The sequence below is a fragment of the Papio anubis genome, chromosome 10 (assembly GCF_008728515.1).
Source record: "Papio anubis isolate 15944 chromosome 10, Panubis1.0, whole genome shotgun sequence".
NCBI lineage: Eukaryota > Metazoa > Chordata > Mammalia > Primates > Cercopithecidae > Papio > Papio anubis.
Genome location: NC_044985.1, coordinates 28,182,322 through 28,203,701, shown reverse-complemented (window position 1 = coordinate 28,203,701; position 21,380 = coordinate 28,182,322). Strand labels below are relative to the sequence as shown.

Here is a 21,380-nt window from a genome sequence, read left to right as displayed (position 1 = left end):
GTAACCCCATCGTAAGTGGAGAAGCATTTTGTACCTTATTCTGTGTAATAGGATTTGCTAGTTTCATATGCAGTCAGGAACACTCACTTTCAGGTTTTGGCATTTACTCTTTTCTGTTTCTCAATTTGTGTGAAAGTGGATGGACAGATGGTTTATTAGGCTTTCAAATGCTTACAATGCTGTTGTTCAATTCAACAACGGTTTTAAACTTTGAATGTCCACACAGAGCTGGATTTTGTTTAGAACGGAAGATAGTTTCAACGCTTCAATTTAAGGATAAGAATGTTTACTCACATAACTTAAAGCAACTTGTGGATATAACTACAAAGGCCTAACCGATTTCCTTTATTTTCGTATGTTTCTTAACTCATTTCCGCATCACAGCCTAACTCTTCCAAGTTGCAGTTTTAAAAATGAGGTTACTTAATAAACCAGACATCCAGTTACATTTGCATGTTTTGCCTTGGCCAGAGTCATTTAACCTACAACCTCCTTCCAGATACAAAATCCTTTACTTCAGAAAGGATCCTTTACTTCAGAAAGGAAATTTAAAGAAGGGACACATTCCTCACTTTACAGTCAAAAGAACACCTGGGACTTCCTGGTACTCTTTTTACTATGTATTCTATAAATAAAAGAGCTAAAGTGAAATTAGGTCGCAGGGGAAAAAAAATCCAACACTTGTGAATTTTAAGCCCCAACAGAAAATCCCATTCCTTGAAATTCAAATGGCAATGAAAATATTATTGCACGAGGAAAATATAGATGGAACTATGCAAGTCAAAAGATGGTCTCCACTGCTGTCGCTTTGTTTTGTGATTTTTAATTACTCAATGTGACTCTCTTCGCGTAAGTGGGACCGCGAACATGCAATTATTGAATACTCAAACTGCATCAGAAGTGTGTGTAGTAGCCAGAACCCAAAGGACGCGAAAAATGGAGAGAAAGGAAGGCAAGAGCCTTGCCAGGAGGGAACCGAGAAGGTCCAGAGGGAGGGATACTAAGAGGCATTGGCAAAGCAGCTGTGGAGGAGGTACGGGCTGCACAGCAGGTAGGGGTGCCGGCAAGGGAGCCGGGAAAGCACAGGAGCCCTGAGGCTCTAGCAGGCCGGGGAGTGGACTGGGAAATGAGATGCAAGGGTCCGGCTGGAAAACTGCAGGAGGAACCCGAGGTCGACCTAATGAACAGCACAGACCTTCCAGAAGGAAAGAGAAGGTGACTATGCGAGCTTAGAACAGGACTAGTAGGTTGGGGAAAGAGTACGAAAAAGCTGAAGGGGCGGACAGGGTGCTGACGAAATGGGAAAGGGCACGCAGGGAGGTGGGGAGCACAGCGAGGCCGGGGGACAGTGGGCAGGTGCGAGGGGCCTAGCCCGCGGGCCAGGGCGGAGCGACTCGCGCGGGCGGGAGCGGCCGCTGACTCACGGACCTAGCGCCCGCAGAGTCTGGGCGGCGCAGAGAGGCGGAGCCTCGACTGCGCGGGCGGGCCGAGGGGCGGGGCCAGCGCCTGACGCGCCTGGAGGCCGGGGCGGCCGCGGGCCGGGAGGGGCGGCGGCATCCGCGGCGGCCGCGGGGGAGGGGCACGGCGTCAGCGCGTCGCCGGCTGGGCCGCGCCGGTGGCCAGGAGGGAGAGACAAGGAGGAGGAGGAGGAGGAGGTGAGTAGGCTCCGGGCTGGGGAGCCGCGCGGGCCGGCGGGGAGGCGGGGAGCGCGGCCCCTCCCCTCCCCGGCGCCCGCCTCGCGGGGCTGCGCTGCGCGGAGTTCCCAGAGGGGCAGCAGCAGCGGCTGCGGCGCGGGGAGCCGGGGGCGGGGGGTGTGGGGGAGGCGGAGCTGAGAGCCGCGCGCTTCCCGGGCGCACGCGCTGCGCTCCCTGCGCCGCCGTCCGCACCGCGCTCGGAATGGGGCGTCCAGGCCGTGGCGTTTTGTTCCTTCTGCAAACTGGTCGTGTTCGAATTGCGTTTTCTTGGTGCCTACACGTCGTGCGTGCTGGTTTTCGCAGCCCGGCGCTCGGCTTCTTCCTCGCGCAGCCTGCAAGGACGGGTGGGGGCACGTCGCCCTCGCGCGGGAGAAGGGAGGCCGGGCGCCCGGGTTGGCCTGAGTTGGCTAGGGTGCTTCGCCGACCACCAGGCTGCCCGGCGCTTGGCCCCTTGCAGTGCGAGCCCCAGGCCTTCCTGAGGGAAACCTTCGCGTCTGGCTTCTGGTCGCCCTCAGTTACCAGACCTCACCAGCGTCCCACTCCCCTCTGCCAGCCGAGTGTGAGGACCCTCACTGTGTCCCCCATCCCGGAATCCCTCGTTTGAGGATTAAGCACATAATTTCCCATTTTCATCGGGATCCAGACAATCCCATTCTGTCCAGGTGGAAAGATTCTCTGAATTTAAGTCTTGGGAATCCAGCAGCGAAATTTAACCTTTAGTCCCGAAGTAGTTTTTTTGCCTTCTCCCGCACATACAACTTTTAGAGTCTGACAACTGCTGCTTTAGGTTATCTTGAGATTCTTAAGTTAATGCCTTGAGGCGGTGTGATGTGAGGTTCAAAGAGAAGGCTTTTACAGCTTTTCCTCCACCTGTATCGCAGTTTGAAATGGAAAACGTGAGTTGATGATGATTTTCCACACGAGATGGATTTCAGTTTGCAGCCCCCGGCTGCCGTGGCTCACCTTGGTTATTTGGTGCCTATTTGGTGCCTACCCCTGAAGTTGATTTTAAAGCTGAACATAGCGGTAAGGTAAAGGAGCTGCTGAAAAAGAAGTTCAGTACAATTCAATAGAGCCATTCTATTGGCTTCTATTAACCTGTTTAACCTTAAGCTTTAACCATGACAGGAGTTTCATGTAGGAACGCACATACCAAGTGAAATATTGAATTTTAATTGGTGCGTTCCAGGTCTGATTTGGATTAGATTCTTCTCGGCTCCAACTCCCTTTTGGTATACATTTTCCTTAGGGTCCTGTACTGTATTAAATGAAACAGTTTTAGTATTGAGGGTCACGAAACTTTCTTTGACATACTTGAAAACAATGAATAGGTAAAATCTGAAGCATAATACTTGCAATAAGGCAGGAAATAGTAGATTTTTTAACATCACGTTTGCAAAGTTAAGATGGCTTCTTTAGTCTTGATTTGAAAATTGTGTTGACGTTTTAGTCTTATGCATCACAGAAGTACAGAATTTTCGATGTGTAAGGGACTTTAGTAGTATAATCCAGTCGCATTATTTTATAGAGAAATTAAGAATCGAAGGCAGTTTGTTGATGAAATTTAGCAGGAGCCGAATAGAACTAGTTGTCTTAATTAACTAAACACTTACCTAGGTAATTCAGACCTCTTCTATTCTTGTACTAAAGTTTGTTTGATTATGGCATCTTAAAAGGCCAAGTAATTAACTAAATTTAATTTTTTTTTCTTAATTTATGATTTGGACCCATTAGACTGATAATGCCATAAATTGTTCATAGGAAGTATTTGCATTCTATCAGTTTAAACATTACTTTCCAGTTTTTTCAAATTAGTAATTATCTTGCGCTTCAAGAATCAATTCATATTTTTGATTCGGATAGCCTACGTCACTTCCAGCAGATTGGTATTTTAAGAGTCTTAGAGTTATGGTGTATATAAACCTTGATATCGTCATGTGTCATTTAATGACAGGTATGTTCCGAGAAAAGATACTTGTGGGAGCATCATAGAGTGTACTCACACAAATCTACATGGTATAACCTACTGCACACCTAGGCTATGTGGTATAGTTTATTAGTCCTGGGCTACATCTCTGTTCAGCATGTTACTGTACTGAATACTGTATCTAAACATATCTAAACTTAGAAAAGGTACAGTAAAAATACGGTATTATAATCTTACGGGGCCACAGTTGTATATTCGATGTCTTGTTGACTAAAATGTTATGTGATGCATGACTATCACTTAGGAAGGGAAATCCTATCACATGTAATAATCTAATTCCAGCATGCCCAATCTCACATTTCAAAGTGGGCCTCAAATGCATGAGTCTTGAAGTTCTTGCTGTGGTGAGATGAATTTTTTGCATCCCAGAGCACAGTGTTTAGTGTAGACATTTAGTAAATATTTGTTGGCCTGTGTGCACTTTCCTGGTAGGCGCTTCGTGAGTTCGGCTACGTCCTGCTCATCTGTGTATACCCATTTTCAAGTGTAGTGGGTACTCTTTAAATGCTTATGATCTTGTTGGGCTTTATCTAATTTCTGAAGGTAGCAGAGTGCCAGGAAGTCCTGAATCATGATATAGTAAACTTGAAATAACTCAGTTCCTTTTTTATGTTGAACCAGATAACTCTGTTAGGTTGAATTCCAATATCGAAAGAGGTAGCAGGTGTCAGATTAGAAAAATTGGGGGAAGAAACTTAACAGTGTGAATTGTGTTCTTTAACTTATGTTAGTCACTCTGATATTGGGAAAGAACATTACTTTAGTAATAGAACACCTTAGGTGAGCTAAAATACAATGTTTCCACAAGAGCAAAGTGTGACAACATGAATTGAGTGACCCTCTTGATTGTTACCATAGGCCACATTTTACAATCTTGGTTTTATTTTATAAGGATGTTTTTCAGCATATAGACCTTTGTAAGGAACATAACTTTCAGAGTTCAGACTACCTTGGCAAATTGTCTCAAATGATATTTTAAACAGTTTTAGGTTGTATTTGATATATTATGCTTCTTGTTGGTGTTACATGAAGAACACTGTGTATTCTTTTTCTTGTATTCTTACCTCTTCTTCTTCTTCTTTTTTTTTTTTTTTAATGTCAGAATAGCATGTTTTTTAATTTTAGTTTTTTTGAGGCAGAGTCTCACTCTGTCACCCAGGCTGGATTGCAGTGGTGTGATTGCAGCTCACTGCAGCCTCCGCCTCCCTGGTTCAAGTGGTCTCCTGCCTCAGCCTCCTGAGTAGCTGGGATTGCAGGAATGCACCACCACACCTGGGTAATATTTTTTGTATTTTAGTAGTGATGGAGTTCCACCATGTTGGCCAAGCTGGTCTCGATCTCCCTCCTTGGCTTCCCAAAGTGCTGGGATTACAGATGTGAGCCACTGTGCCCTGCCTGGTTATTTTTTTAAAAAAACTGAGGAAAATTTTCAAGCATTTCTCTTGGAAAGTACAAACCAACACTCCATTCTTTAAGTTGCCAGGGTAAAATTTGGGCTGAGCAGATGCAGAGCCAATTCCATAGGATGATTCCTAGTTGAACATGTAGAATCATAGAGGTAATAGCCTTCCTTCATAGGGATGTCTTTGAACTGCTTTCATTTTTTTTTTTCTACTAGTATTATTACTGAAAGCAGTTGTACGGTAGAGTAGGATGGCATTTAATTTATAGGAAGCAAATCAGCTCACATCTATTGTTGCTGGTTCTGATGTCAGTCCTAGTCTGCCTGGCCTACTCACTGCCAGACCAGTTTCTTCTATTCAGACCGAAGATATTTTAAGACCTCTGTCACCTACAGGAAGGATCAGGAATTATTCTGGTGCCCTGAGCATCCATTGCTCACAGAGTATGCTGTCTCACCATATCCTTGGGAAGTACTCAGTTTGCCTGCAAGATTTTCATTTTTAAAGCACTTTTCTCATACGGAGTTTTGAAATAATGACAAACACCTTAACTAAGTGTGTGTGAGGTATCTAGAATATTTCAGAATAGTTGTAGATGGAGTTAGGATATAGAATCAGACAATTAGTAAGAATATCTAGTGCTTTTTCCCTATGCTCTGTAGGATCACACAAGTCATTTAAACAGATGATAATTTTTTTTGAGTATTTAAAAAATAACAACAGCCGGCGTGGTGTCTCACGCCTGTAATCCCAGCACTTTGGGAGGCCAAGGCTGGTGGATCACCTGAGGTCAGGAGTTGGAGACCAGCCTGGCCAACATGGTGAAACCCTATCTCTACTAAAATACAAAAATTAACCTGGCATGGTGGCACGTGCGTGTATTCCCAGTTACTCAGAGGCTGAGGCAGGAGAACCGCTTGAACCTGGGTGGCAGAGGCTGCGGTGAGCTGAAATCACACCACTGCATGCCAGCCTGGGTGACAGAGCGGGACTCCATCTCCAAAAAATAAATAAATAAATAAATAACCAGAGAAGCAATTCCACACATAACCAGAGAAGCAATTCCACAGTCTTTCTTTAGTAAGTGATAAATAGTCCATAGAATTTATATTTCTTAGGTGGTTTCTTTTTGTATTCCAGGTCCTTTGTGGAACTGGAACCTTGTCTTAAGCCTGTTTAGTCACCCTAACAGCTTGATCTCCTCTCCTTGCTATCTCCGCTACCCTTAGGGAGCCAGGATCTATTCTTATCCCATAGGTAGGTGGTTGGGGTCTTGCAGAGCCAAGATCCTGTGATGCTGTTTTCTGGACTCACACTCACCAGACTGACCCTTTAGATACTGAGATCTAGACTCCGTGGCTGTTATAATTTGAACCTTTTTGAGGGTCAACTTTTCATTTGCATCAGGGACTCTAGGACACCCTGGATTCATCCAGTCATGAGTTAGAATGCCTTTCCTGACTAGCCAGCAGTTGGATTCTTTGCTTTCTTAGTGGAGACACTTAAGGGTGTCTCCCATAAATCAGTGATTTTTATGCAGTTTCAATGGTAGCTCGTTATTTTCAAGTGTTTAATTTCCTGCCTTTTTCTTCTCTTAGTTTTGAACTTTCATTTGATCAGGTATTGGGGTTCTCAGGACCCCGTGTTTGGGTTCTATTTGCTGGAGTGACAGAACTCAGGGAAACACATTTACTTGTTTATTATAATGGATATTGCAAAGGCTAAGATGAAGAGACGTGTGGGGCAGGGTATGGGGAAGGGGCACAGAGCTTCCATGTGATCTCTGACTGCACAGCTCTTTGTTCAGTTATCTGGAATCTCTCTGAACCCAGTTCTTTTGGGTTTTTGTGGAGGCCTTATGACAGCATTCCTTCCTCCAGGGTGTAGAATGGGATATTCTGTGGGTTGGGGGCGAGGCTTGGGAAAAGCATTAAGAGTCCTGTCTTGGGGCAGGAGAAGGTCAGAGGCTGTCCCCTGAGGCCTAATACACCCAACATTGTAGCAAAAGACTGGATCAAGAGCTGTGGTAGTTATGAGCCAGGAACCATGCATGGAATCTTCCTCTCTATTTCTCTCATCTTTCTTTCTCTGTGTGGTATATATAAAACATCATAGGTATCTATTACACATTCCTCGACATGGTCATTATTTGTCTTTACATCTAGACCATGTGTACCCCCGGGTTGGAACTGAATCTGTCCAGTTCCTGGAGGTGTCCTTAGCACTCAGTACAGTGTCTGGCACATAGCAGGTGATAAATATAGATTAGATATAAATTTCTCCCAACAATAAGTTCTGTTATCAGTGTGAGAAGCCAGTGTTCATATAGAAGTTTAAAATTAATTCAGGAAACTTAGATGTTTCATTGCCATCATTAGTACTAGAGAGTCTGTGTATTTTAAATTATAGGCATATCCATGTAGAAAATGGCATCAGTCACCTGATAGGATATTTAATTAAGAAGAAAAGGTATATAATTTTCACTGTGTTGTCTTGTAAGGCATTGGAGATTTCAGTTTTTCGTGAATTTGATTAATATGTATATATTATCTTATATTTCTTACAATTAGTTTTATTATGAAGAAGTGAGTTTAATGGCCCTATTTTTGTTCATTAGTAATTATATACTAAAGCGTAAATTCTCATTAAAAGGCCCTTAAATGCCTGCTCATAAAAAAGAGAGACCTCTTTGATTTTGTTCTCTATACGATCCCAGTTATTGTATTGAGGCAAGTCATCAAACTCTTTAGTGGTCTAAACCTTTAATTTGGTTTCAGAACAGTAGTCATGTATTGAACACCCAAATTACCAAGTCTTTAACAAGTAATGCAAACACTCCGTATTAAAAACGTAATGACCACAACTTTTTTTGTAAAATTTCTTATGCTAATTTTTTAAAGAGGACTTTTGAATTAAATTTCTCGTGAAGGCCAAAATCTTACACTTTTAATGGTGGGAGAGTGTGTGTATATGTGTAGAGGCGAGGGGGTGGTAATTTTTGTAGTGGTATTTTTAAGTGGACAGTTTACTAATTATGTTGAGGTAAACGCTTTACAACTCTAAAAGGAAAACTTCAATTATCTGAATGAAATGAGGTACATGAAATTAATTCAGATAAGTGGGAGAATCTTTGGTGTAAATGATGCATGTCAAGGGACATGTCCTCAATCTTGATTTTTTTTTTTTTCTTTTTTCTTTTTCTTTGTATCTGTCAGCTGCTTACGAGATTGTGATTCTTTTAGGTCATGTTAGGAATCATTGATGGGGGAGGTAAAGTTACTCTGTAGTTTTGTTTTTTCTTTGCTACATAGGAATCCAGAGTGTGGTATTCTGTGACGAGTATAATTGCTCATCTCTCCCCTGTACTGCCTGCTGTTTTAGGTGGTACACCACAGCCTTCCATTTTGTCACCTTCCTGTCAAACGTGTGTGGGGACTCCTTAAGAATACAACTTGGTTGAAATTAAAGCCACACTCCTTTGTCCAATCTCAGGATGTTTATAATTCCTAAAAGTTGAGTTACAGCAGGTTATAAGAGCAAATTGAGGTAGATGAACCGTGATTCCTTCTCTGTCCTCCTTTGAGTTTAAATATTAAGCAGCTATTTTGCAGTGTAGGCCCTTAAAATAGAAACAAAGGGTTGGGGCATGATGCCTAGCCTTTATAGATCCTAATTTGAAATGAAAATTTTATGGATCGATTAGAGTTTTAGGAAAATGATTATCTACTGCAAATTACTAAGGTTTGCAGCATTCCTGGGCTCCTGGCATCTGAAAGCTATTGTGTAATCCGTTGAAAGCCTGTGTAGGTGTGATGACATTGTCTTCTAGGCATTTTTTGTTTTGTGTTTTTTTAAATGGAAGCAAGCTTGTCTCAGCCACAGAGATGTGTACTGACACCTTATAAGTGAATTTACTTTTTTCTGTATTCAGAACACCTGAAAACATGGCTCTTTATTTTCAGTGTGCACCAGCTTCCTTTTCACCTCTTGGTCTTTAAGATACAAGATGATTCATATCTTGATTACCTTGGGTAGGTGGGTATGATACCAGCAAGCTCTGTATCCGGACCTTGTGAGCAATTCCTAGGTCATTGCCTGAGACCTTCTTAAATATATGCAGGCAATGTGACTGCAGATTTTGGGTTTCACAGTCAGTCTAGATTGATTTTGACTCTGGGGCCATTTATGAGCAGCAAGCCTTTGCGGGGAGTTAGTAACTGCTCCAAGTTTCAGTTTTCTCATATCCCGTGGGGTGATTAGTCTTTTTTAGTGTTATTATTATTATTATTATTGTAACTTAGTTGTATTAATCTGTTGTCGCATTCAAATAGTGTGAATTAATGAACTATCTAGAGCATATCATTTTGAAAGAAAGTAGGTTTTGTACTATTTAAAGACAGAGGTAATCAAATTAGTAAAAATCTTTCCAAATAGAAGTCTTTCTCAATAGACTTTAAAACTATATAAGACTCTTGTAGTTATCAGTTTATTTATATACAAATAATACACTCCTGTGTGGTATAGCAAGACAGAGTATGTATTGTACTCTGCAGTCAGACAGACTTGTATGTGGATGATTCATCACTTGGGTAACCTTGGGCAGGATACTTTACGTATTTGATTCAAAGTTTTAGTCTGTAAAACTAGTAATGAAGATTTAAAGAATAGATATGTAAAGAACAATAAAGGAGGCCGGGTGCAGTGGCTCATGCCTCTAATCCCAGCACTTTGGGAGGCTGAGGTGGGCGGATCACCTGAGGTCAGGAGTTCGAGACCAGCCTGACTAATATGGTGAAACCCCATCTCTAATAAAAATACAAAAAAAAATTAGCCGAGTCTAGTGGTGGGCACCTGTAATCCCAGCTACTTGAGAGGCTGAGGCAGGAGAATCACTTGACCCCAGGAAGTAGAGGTTGCAGTGAGCCGAGATCATGCCATTGCACTCCAACCTGGGCAACAGAGCGAGACTCTGTCTCAAAAAAAAAAAAAAAAAAAAAAGAAAAAAAGAACAATAAAAGGTAATAAGGACAATAAAAAGGTGGTTGTGAAGACTTAAGAGGAAGGTATGCAAAATACTTGATTATGCCTGAGTCCAATAAATACTGCTAGTTGCTGTTGTGACCTTGGACAAGTAACTTCACCTTTCTTCATCACAGGTTTCCTTATCTGTAGCATAAGTATACAACTAACTAATAGGTTTAGTATGAGGATTAAATGAGATAATACATGTAAGTGCTGACCAAATATCAATTACTATTGTTGTTTATATTTATATAAACAAATTAGACCAATTTTGATTTCAAGAATTTATACACATATATAGTATATTTATTATATGGGGGATATTCACTATGGATTTGGGGATGGTGACTTATTCATAACTTTCAGTGTTTCCTTGAGATGACAGTTCACAAATCGTGGTGTACAAATCCCCAGGGATCACTGAGAGCCTTTCAGGAATGTCCATGAGGTAAAAACCATTATCATAGTAACACTAACTTTTTGACTATTCTACTGCTTTGACATTTGCCCTGCTGGTATAAAAGCAATGATCGAAGGAACTAAGCATTCTAGAAATTAAATGGCAGTAAGACCCAACTGTGGTAGTAATCGTAGTATTCTTCACAGCTGTGCATTCACAGAAAAGAGAAAAAGCCACTTTCGCTTAAGAATGTCCTTGATGAAGTGATAACAATTGCTGATTTATTAAATTTTGACCCTTAAGCATACTTTATTTTAATATTTGGTGTGATGAGATAGGAAATGTGCAAAAAGCATTTCTGCTGCATATCCAGAGTACACTGCCTGTCTAGAGGAAAAATACATATGTCATTTTTCTTTTTGAGTTGCTAGTGAAACTAGCCAAATTTTGCATGAAACATCATTTTTACTTGAAAGAATGAATACCAGACAAACTGTGATTATTCAGACTTAGAAATTTGGCAGTCATTTTCTTGAAAATGAACAAAGTGAGCCTGTCACTTCAAGGAAAACAACTGACAGTATTGTTGCCAATGATAAAATTCAAACTTTCAAGTGAAAATTAAAATTTTAGAAAACTTGTGTTACCTGCTGTGCTACTGTCAGCTTCCCAGTACTTAAAAGATTTTCCTGATGAGATGGGTGGTGATTTTAATGAATGTTGAGTTTTTGCTGTTGTATGACGAATTGTGTCAAGATTTGTAATATCTATATAACTCCATGAACCAATATTTTCAAAGTGACCAGTGTTACAAAATTATGGGTGAAAGATCTTTTCAAAAAGCAAGTAACAGAATACAAAGAGGTCGTATGTATGAGATTCCATATTTTGACTAACCCTTAAGAAACTCTTACTTGTCAAGTTTTGGTGTAGTATCAAGAAAGAACATCCACAGTTATCTGAATGGGCTATTAATACGTATACTTCCTTTTCTCTCACTACATATTTGTGTGAGGCCATTTTTTTTTTCATGTAGCTCAATCGAAACAACATAGCACAACAGATTGAATGTAGACACCAACATGAGAATCCAGCTGTTTTCTATTAAGCTAGGCATGAAAAAAATTTGCAAAGCTTTTATAACAACATAATTTTTTGCACAAAGCTTTTTTCTGTTTTGAAAACATTGTGTTTTCCTAAAATGTATTGTCTCATTACATATGTTATCTTATTAAGTTTTTAAAATAAATTGATAAATACACTTTTTCTCGTTTAATTTCTAATACGGTGAATGTTGATAATTATAAGCCACATAAACAGAAGCTCTTGGGAATACTCAGTAATTTTTAAGAACACAAAGTGGTCCTGACTAAAGAGATTGAAAACTGTTTCTTTAGGGAAAGAAGGCCAGGTTCATCAAATGAACACAGTTCTAAAGTTTTAATTGTTTGAATATTCCTTTGGAATATGGAGTTAACATGTCTGTAGTTTCTTTTTCTGATTATATCAGTGGACTACTGTGCCATTTTCCAAATATTCAGAGGGTAAGAAGGTTTTTGTTTTTAAAATGGATGCTACCTGCATGGTTGCCATACCAAATTGAGATATGGTTAATGGTCATTCTTTGTCAGCCTGTTCACGGTTGATACCACTCTGTTGGTTGTGAGATATACCTGTGGTTTCAGAGCTGTTCACCATGGCCAATGACTTCAGGATAGTAGTGACTCTAACTTTGCAGGACAGGCAGGAGGATTGCTTAAGCCCCGGAATTTCGAGTCCAGCCTGGTCAACATAGCCAGACCCCATCTCTACAAAAAATTAAAAAAAAAAAAAAAATTAGCCCAGTGTGGTGATGCACACCGTAGTCCCAGCTACTCGGGAGGTTGAAGTGGGAGGATTTCTTGAGCCCAGGAATTTGAGGCTGCAGTGAGCTATGATTGTGCTGCTGCATTCAGCCTGGGTGACAGAGTCAGACTGTCTGTTAAACAAACAGACAAACAAACAAACAAGAAACCAGTTTTCTTTGAAGTCCATACACTAGGCTAATCCGTCCTGACATTTTTTAAAGCTATTTTCTAGTAACGTCAATCTACAATTTATGAGTGAATTAACTATCTGCAACAATGTAATATGAATTACAGATGGGTTCTGTAGTGCCATTAATAGTATGAGCGTTTCAGCCTCATTATGGACTAATTAACCTCTTTTTGTGTGGAATTATACTTTTGACTTCTAGAAATCTAGCTAAACACATTTCTCCGTTGCAGTCCAGCAGTGACAGGAAACTCTTCTTTTTCCCTCACAACAGAAACGGGGTTGTTAAAGCTTTAGTGATAGCAAGAGAGGCATTTTGAAGAAATGCTCAAGAGACACAGATATCTTGGGCATCCCACGTGGTGGTGGGTGATAGGTAACGCTTTCAGATGAAGCAAGTATGGAAACTTTGGGCCAAGTAGCAATGGTGGAGGGAAAAAATGGATATTCTGGATACTACTTGGTTGGGGGGGTTGATATATTCTCTTTTGGAGCAGATGCTAAAACGTAAGAGATGTTTTAAGTTGGGTGTTGCTAAGTTGGGAAATCCATCTATATAGATAAAATTTTCTTGGGCTCTTGTTATGTGAACTGAACTCAAATAACAAAAAGACAGGCCAGTTGGTAACGTTGAAGAAGTCTTTGGCCAGAAGTTTCAATGTAAAAGGAGAGTGATGAACTTCAGGGGCAATCGTGACCAGGAGGAACAGTGGAAGCCAAGAGGAATGTTGGAATATGCAGACTGTTCACAGGGCCCCAAAACAAATCCACCGTTCAGGAAGGCTGTTAGAGCAGGGACAGAACTGATGATCAGCTGGCATAGTTCAAAGAATGCTGTGACTCAGCCCCTTGCCCACATGTCTTTGGCAGGAAATACTGCCAGACTAGACTGACGTCTAGTACGGGAAGTCCATTACAGAAAATGGTTGATATAAAGCAGAAATTCAGAACCAGGAGAGTTTGGGGACATGGAGCAGGCCAATGTTGGAGAACTGGAATTTGACCTGAAGGTGAACTCCTTGTCGTCTTCCTGCCCAACGTCAATATTAACTCCTTGGATTGAGGCAAAACTGAGCCAAGAGGGAGGCCAGAGTGACTAGAACTGTCTGCATTGTAGTAACAGGTCTGGCCCAACAAATACTTTCAGTTGAATGCATAGAAGTGAGACAGGGAAACATTATAGTCTTTCCACTTAGGTTCTCCATGTAACATACAGTAGATATCATGTTACCTACTCACTAAAAAAATAATCTAGGCGAGGGGTTTGCAAACTTCTCCTTGGAAGGACCAGACAGCAACTATTTTAGTCTTTGTGGACCCTATGGACTCTGTTGGACCTACTCAAGTTGGCCACTGTAGTGTGAAAGCAGCTGTAGAAAAATACCTAAATGAAAGAATATAGCCATGTTCCAATAAAGCCTTATTTATGGAAGTGGAAATTTAACTTCATATAATCATCACATGTCACAAAATATTAGTCTTCTTAAAAAACCTGTTTTCAACCATTTAAAAATATAAACTCATTCTTAGGTCATAGATGTACAAGAACAGGTTGCATGCTGGATTTCAGTGCCCAGGCAATAGATTGTTGACCCTTTTCAGGCAAATAAATTACTATCAGTCATGATGCTGAAAGCTTAGCAGTGCTGAAATAGATGTTTTCTAGGACTATGCTATTGGTGACACTGTCTTATTTTATAGGTGACACTGATGATAAAAATCCATCCAAGAATTTAGATGTGACATCTGCAGCAGGTTCAAATCTCTCAGCTATAAGACAAACTGGATACTTCCTAAGGATTGCCATCTATTATGCACAGAGCCAAAATCCGTTACTGAAATTGTCTGGGTGAGCCGCCTGCTGGGTCCAGTGATGCACTGGTAGACAAAGGAGTTGAAAAAGAAGTTTGGCATATTCTTTGGATGACTGGCAGAGTGTGACACCAGTATGGCACCAAGCCCTACTATGATTCCAAGGACTTCAGGACTAAAAAATATATATATATATATATACACAAATATATATATATATAAATATATATATACACACAAATATATATATATATAAAAAAATATATATATATATAAATATATATATATATAAAAATGAAAAAAATTTTTGGTGGTATTGGTTGGTGTTGTTCAAGTAAATTTGAGCTTTACTTGGGGAATGTGTATTATATTATCATTCCATAATGTAATTGCTTTAGTAATCAAGCTTTAAAGATCTTATATTTATGAAACTCATATAGTTATCACTTTTTAGTATTGGGTTATCTCACTCTAAGGGAAATACAGTAAAGAAAAACGTCTTTTGACTAAAAGGGTTGATTGCAGGACTATGATTTTTGTGTGAAAGTGTTTGCTTAGGGGATTCTTGAAATTTTGCCTTCATCTAGAGTATTTAAAATGTTTCTATTTGCAGAAAGCTATTATACTCGGAATTTTCTAGGAAAACGTCCTTTTCAGTGGACTCTTCAATAGTGAAATATCATACTGTACAGTATTAGTGTGCATAGAACAGTTGAATTCATAAATTAATATTTTTGGACCTATTAACTAAATTAAATTCACTTAAAATGATTTGACAAGCAGGTATGAACTGAAAATAAACCTATGTATTTGTATTTTTTAGAAGTATTGAATCAGAAGAAAACTGGAACATCAAAGTATTCTCTGAACCAAACTGATGTTTTATTTGGTTGAGAGTCCTTGCTTTTGGTATACTCTTTATACCAGTAATAGAGGATTTGAAAGCAGTGCTGGGAAATGAAGTGTGTGGATTCTCTCAGTGTCGAATTCCATTTTTTCCTTCAGTGAATATTTAACATTTTTAAATCTTAGCATTCAACAAAAACTCTACAGTCTAGATGTAAACCATAGATTACTTTTTATATAGCATGTACAGTTCATCAACAAACAGTAAAGGTTCCCTCATGACTTACCTTGAAATCTTTATCAAAGCATATACAATTCAATTTGTCATTGTGCCACTGCCACCACTGCATGTTTTTGGTCAGAGTGCAGTGCAGCTAACATCGCCATCCTGCTAGGAAAAAGATCTGCAGGTTGCTGGATAGTGGAAGTTGCACACATCTAATTTACAAGTCAGATTAGAGATCAGAATCTTACAATAGCTTTATGTGGAATTGATTTCATTTCATGGTTTTTAAGCTGTTTTTTCATTGAAGCAATGCCTGTAACTGAAAGACAGGTGTGTTGTAGCATTTGAATACCTTAAACTCTTTTGAATCTGGAATGAAAGGGATGTTCTGGATTCTAAAACTCAGAGATTTTGAATTAAATGCCATCATTCATTTATTGTGCCATAATTGAACTACCTTGAGAACTGAATTTGGAATTACTGTGGTTAATATTTGGAAAGCTTTGCCATTTTCAAATATAATTCACTTTAGGAAGGACCACAATTGTGTGCGTGTGTGTGTGTGTTTATTTAAATAGAGCAGCAGGCACCTTTTTACCTTATAGATAAGGTAAATTTAATAAGAATTATGTGGTTTTTAACACTGATATCCCATTCTATTTAAGAAGTCCATTGTGGCCTTTCTGGAAGCCTTCAATAAGGGGAAAGGGACAATGAATAGAACACTGTAGATTGCAGTTTATGTTTTTCCTTTTAAGGCAAACCATTTTCAAAATATAATAATGCCAATGAATACATAAATCTAGATTGATAGATTGAAGTTATTTTAAGTTTACCTGTGTATATTAAAATTGAGAGCCATCTCGTAAAAGTGAGTACAAAAAGTTGTTCATTTTACAGTGTATAGTGCCATTTAATTGAATTAGAGAACACAGTTGCAAAAACACATCTTTTAGATGGTTCTTGAGCCATTAATTGATTTGTTGAATATAATCAAGAAGAAAATTCAGATGTTTAAAACTAGTTTTGTATCAGGTCAAAGGAGTATTTAGCTTTATCCTCCTCCACTCCCTTGTCTGGTGAGTTCTCATAAATTGCTTTCTGAAATGACAAAACATTGGGATTTGGAGAGCCTTGAGAATTCATCAGTTTTATCTTTTTCTCCAGTGTGTTTTACGAAGGTCCCATTTAGTCATGATATTTATAGGATATGAGGAAGACAGTGGACTTTCATGGACTCCAGAAAAGATTTTGGAGAAAAATTTATGTAAGGTAAGGGTGTAGTAGCTATACATTGCTGTATTCATTTTATTGTTCTTTCTTTTTTGTTGTTGTTACCTTGAAGATCTTGTTGCATACCAATTTACTGTATTCATTTTAGTATAGCTGTGACTATTTAAATGGGTTCCTTTCTAACCTTCCTTCTAACCTCAAAATCCCTGGTTAAGGCTTCTTTTCTTTAAAGAAAGTCAGAGGTAATTTTTTGAATGGAGAAAGTGAGGCTATTCCAGACATTGGGAAATGCGTGGAGTATGAAAGGGAGAATGAGATCTAAATGTGTTGTGATAGATAGTAAGATCGTACATGAACACTCTATTTTTGGATTGAGAAGGGTGCTAGAGTAAGTATATCAATGGAATAGAGTGGCTTGTTATCGTTATGAACTGTTTAGTGAAAGTCTCCAGTATGCCAGACACTGAGTAAGACATTTTGCATAAATTCAAAGTCTTTCCAAAATCTTGAAAGCAGGTGCAATTATCCCAATTTCCTTACGAGGAAACAAGTTAAATGGTGTATACACAATCTTAGAGTAAGAATTGAAATAGAGAATCCTACAGCTAGTGGCTCATTTTGTGCAGAGAGACCTTTTCTTTCTGGTGATTGTCTGATAAGTTATTAGTAAATAGAAAAGAAATCTGAAAGGCCAGCATACATGTAGGAAGATTTTAAGATTAACAGCTTTTAACATGAGTGACTTCGTGTTGGTGTTGTAGAATGACATTGGAGCCTCCTTGAGAAGCAGTGACGTATTTGCAGACATATCGGGACACTAGAACTCAACCATCTAATGGGTTGCCTTTATTAGTAGTAAAGTATTGTATAGCTGCACTTTCAGGTGTAAGTGATGCCATGGTACAAAACTCATATACGGAGGGCAGGTGATCATGAGCTACCAAAGAAACTGGTATATATCATAAGCTGAATTGGATCAACTCCAAATAGAATCTGTAGAAAAGTACTTGAAAGAGGACTGGTTCAAGCAGTCATCTGATACAAAGCTGACTACCAAACTTTGGGATGCAGGGATGATAACTGGATAATAGTGTCATGAAGCTCATTAAAATGAGAACTGTAAGTGTTTACAGGCTTTATAAGCAGATATATGCAGCTCTGTAACAAAATACCGTCTTGGAAAGGACACTTTCAGCCATTTGGTTAGGAACAAGGCCTTAGCAGCAGCATTTTTTTTTTTTTTTTTTTTTTTTTTTTGAGATAGGGTCTCACTCTGCCCAGGTTGGAGTGCAATGATGTGAACATGGCTCACTGCAGCCTCAGCCTCTGGGCTCAAGCAGTCCTCTCGCCTCAGCCTCCTGAGTAACTGAGACTACAGGCATGTGATAACACCCAGCTAATTTTTTTAGTTTCTGTAGTGATTAGGTTTCGCCATGTTGCCTAGGCTAGCATTTTTAAATGTAAAAGTCAACTGTGCGGTATGGTGTTGAAGTCAAATGATCTGGTTACGTTTTTTGAGGTATAGAGCAAAATGATATGGGATATTTGGCTTTGCTGTTTGTCCCCCAGGAGGAGTGAAGTAAAGCACAGCCAAGGTGATAGATAGTGTCACGGTGGAGCCTAAATGTGAGTACTGTGGCACCTTGGTGAGGGATGTGGTAATGAAGACAGGACAGGTGAAAATGAATGAAATCATGAACTCAAAATGTTAGAGTGAAAAATACTTTTCTAATTGTTTGAAAATACAGAAAAGAAAAAAGCAAACAGGTCATAGGCAAGCAAATAAGACAGTTGGACAGAGGTAAGATGTAGGAGGGCTATTCAAGAGTGAAGTACAATAGTCCTAGAAAGTTTTACTCAAAGAGGGAGACAACTTGGGAAGAGAGAGCAGAAAAATGATTTAGAAATAGATGTTATTGAAATATGTGAGTGAGCTGCTCAAAGACTGCCAGGAGACAGAGAAAATACTAGATAAGAAGGAACAAATGATCTTGAATATGAAGTTGTATTCCTATCTTATGGTGGTCAAAGGTGACCGGCTAGTTCAGGTAATGGCTTCCCAAGAAAAGACCTGCTGATTGTTGCTATTTGTTCTGTGAACATTTATGGGTATTTCTATAAGCCGAACTTATATCTTATGATACTGGGTGACTTGGATTTGTGATTTAGAATCTGACTTAGGCTGTAAGTTTGTTATGATTATTATCTGTATTATTTTCAGCTTTTGGGCAAAAGATTACACTTTACATTAACTGGCTATCCTTGCCATCGTCTAGAAGTAAGATATCAGATGTGACTTTAAAAATTAACTTTATGGACTGGATGCGATGCTCATGCCTGTAATCTTAGCCCTTTGGGAGGCTGAAGCGGGTGGATTACCTGAGATCGGAGTTCCAGACCAGCCTGGCCAAAATGGTGAAACCCCATCTCTATTAAAAATACCAAAATTAGCCGGGGATGGCGGTGCGTGCCTGTAATTCCAGCTACTTGGGAAGTTGAGGCACAAGGATCCCTTGAACCCAGGAGACGGAGGTTGCAGTGAGCCGAGATCACTCCACTGCACTCCAGCCTGGGCGATAGAGTGAGACCCTGTCTCAAAATAAATAAATAAATAAAAAATTAAAATTAACTTTATGGAGTATAATTTATATCCAATAAAGTGAACCATTTTTTTTTTGAGATGGAGTCTCGCTCTGTCGCCCAGGCTGGAGTACAGTGGTGCAATCTCCGCTCACTGCAAGTGCCGCCTCCCGGGTTCATGCCATTCTCCTGCCTCAGCCTCCCGAGTACCTGTGACTACAGGCGTCCGCCACCACGCCTGGCTAATTTTTTTTGTGTGTTTTTAGTAGAGACAGGGTTTTACCATGTTAGCCAGGATGGTCTCCATCTCCTGACCTCGTGACCCTCCCATCTTGGCCTCCCAAAGTGCTGGGATTACAGGCCTGAGCCACCATGCCCGGCCGTAGTGAACCAGTTTTTAAGTGAATTTTGACATGTGTATACACTCATGTTAACTATCCCCCATTCAAAAAATAGAACATTTTATAATCTCTAAAAGTTCCCTTACACACTGTTTTATTTATTTATTTATTTATTTATTTATTTGAGACAGAGTCTCGCTTTGTCACCCAGACTGGAGTGCAGTGGCATTATCTCTGCTCACTGCAAGCTCCGCCTCCTGGGTTCATGCCATTCTCCTGCCCTCAGCCTCCCGAGTGCCTGGGACTACAGGCAGCCGCCACCATGCCTTGCTAATTGTTTGCATTTTTTTAGTAGAGACAGGGTTTCACTGTGTTAGCCAGGATGGTCTCGATCTCCTGAGCTCGTGATCTGCCCGCCTTAGCTTCCCAAAGTGCTGGGATTACAGGCATGAGCCACTGCGCCCGGCCCCCTTAACGCACTTTCTATCAGGCCTTCCCTTTCCTCATCTCCCCACAGGCAGCCAGTGTTCTGATTTCTATTTCCATAGATTAGGTTATCCTGTTCTTGAGCTTCATATATATGACATGATAGAATATATACTCTTTTGTATCGGACTTCTTTTCCTCAACATAATGTTTTTGAGATGAATCCATGTTGTTGCATGTATTAGTGGTTCATTCTGTTTTGTTGCTGAGCAGTGTTTTATTTTATTGTAATTTGTTTACCATTCTTCAGTTAATGAGCATATGACTGTTTTTCTATTTATTGGCGATTGCAAATCATATTACTATAAACAGAATTTTTTATAAGTCATTTTATGAACATGTATTCCATTTTCTCTGGGTTAAATACGTAAGAGTGAAATTATTCTTTTATAGGATTGGTACGTTTTAATTTTATAAGTACATATGTAACTTTACATGTATAACTTTTCCTAAATGGTTATACCCATTTCTACCATGCATTGTTAGTTCGAGTTTGTAGATGTCTGTGTTTTGTACTAAGAATAAATATTGGTTTGTACTAAGTGGTTCTTAGAAAGCCAGAGAGCCTGTAGGAATATTCTTCATGTAATAGCTGAAATCTAGTATATTTTAAAGATACATCTATTTTTTTAAAAAAGCCCTAATGATAATAAGATTGATTATTAAGTGTATATGAAATTACTGATAAGTAGATACGCAGTTACTGACCTGGTTGGTTGCACAGAATTTCTCATTTTCATTTTGCAGGTAGCATGTTTTAATCTAGATTCTAATGTGGACATTTTCCATTGTAAACAGTTGACTCTTCACAAAATGTATATTTAATTAAATATGAATAATATTCATCTTTAAGGTAAAATTTGTATGACCAGTTGAAGAATCTCCTTTTTTCTTTTTCCTTGATATGTTTAGTCAGTACTTTCCCCCTCATGTTTTCGTAAATCTGTATTTCACATTGAGTTGCTTAAAATGAGAGGTCTCATAATAGGTAAGTGGTAAATGTAGGGGGATTATACACTTTTGATAATAGAATGATGACCAGGAGTTGTTTGTTTCAGTATTTTTGCTACAGCTCCAAAGCTGAAACCAAAGGGTAGTAAGTAACCCTGCTTTCTAAAGAGGGATGTGGGGCTTAGTGAAAGAGAGTAGACTTGGTTCACCCACAACACCTGTTTCCCGCATATAGGAGAAATTAGAAGAAAGATTAAAAGTGTCATTTAAATGGAGCTGTTAATCTAGTGAGGAGTTAGTTTTGTGATATTTCTCTGTTTCTCCCCGAATGGACCTTTTGTTTCCAACCCAGGATTTGGATTTGT

At 39.5% G+C, this 21,380-nt stretch overlaps 1 protein-coding gene across 5 annotated transcripts in view; it reads left to right on the top strand.

Annotated features, from left to right (window-relative positions):
- The first annotated feature begins 1,550 nt into the window (after nucleotides 1–1,550).
- The window catches only part of GTDC1 (glycosyltransferase like domain containing 1), a 374,641-nt gene continuing 354,811 nt past the window's right edge, over nucleotides 1,551–21,380 (top strand). For 2 of the 5 annotated variants that reach the window (XM_017947213.3, XM_017947206.3), the window contains exon 1: nucleotides 1,569–1,655. The gene's annotated coding sequence lies outside the window, so the exon portion shown is untranslated. Of the gene's footprint in view, nucleotides 1,656–12,441; nucleotides 14,390–14,669; nucleotides 16,697–21,380 lie in introns of those variants that run through there. The other 3 variants (XM_017947205.3, XM_017947202.3, XM_021923573.2) reach the window with 3 other exon arrangements.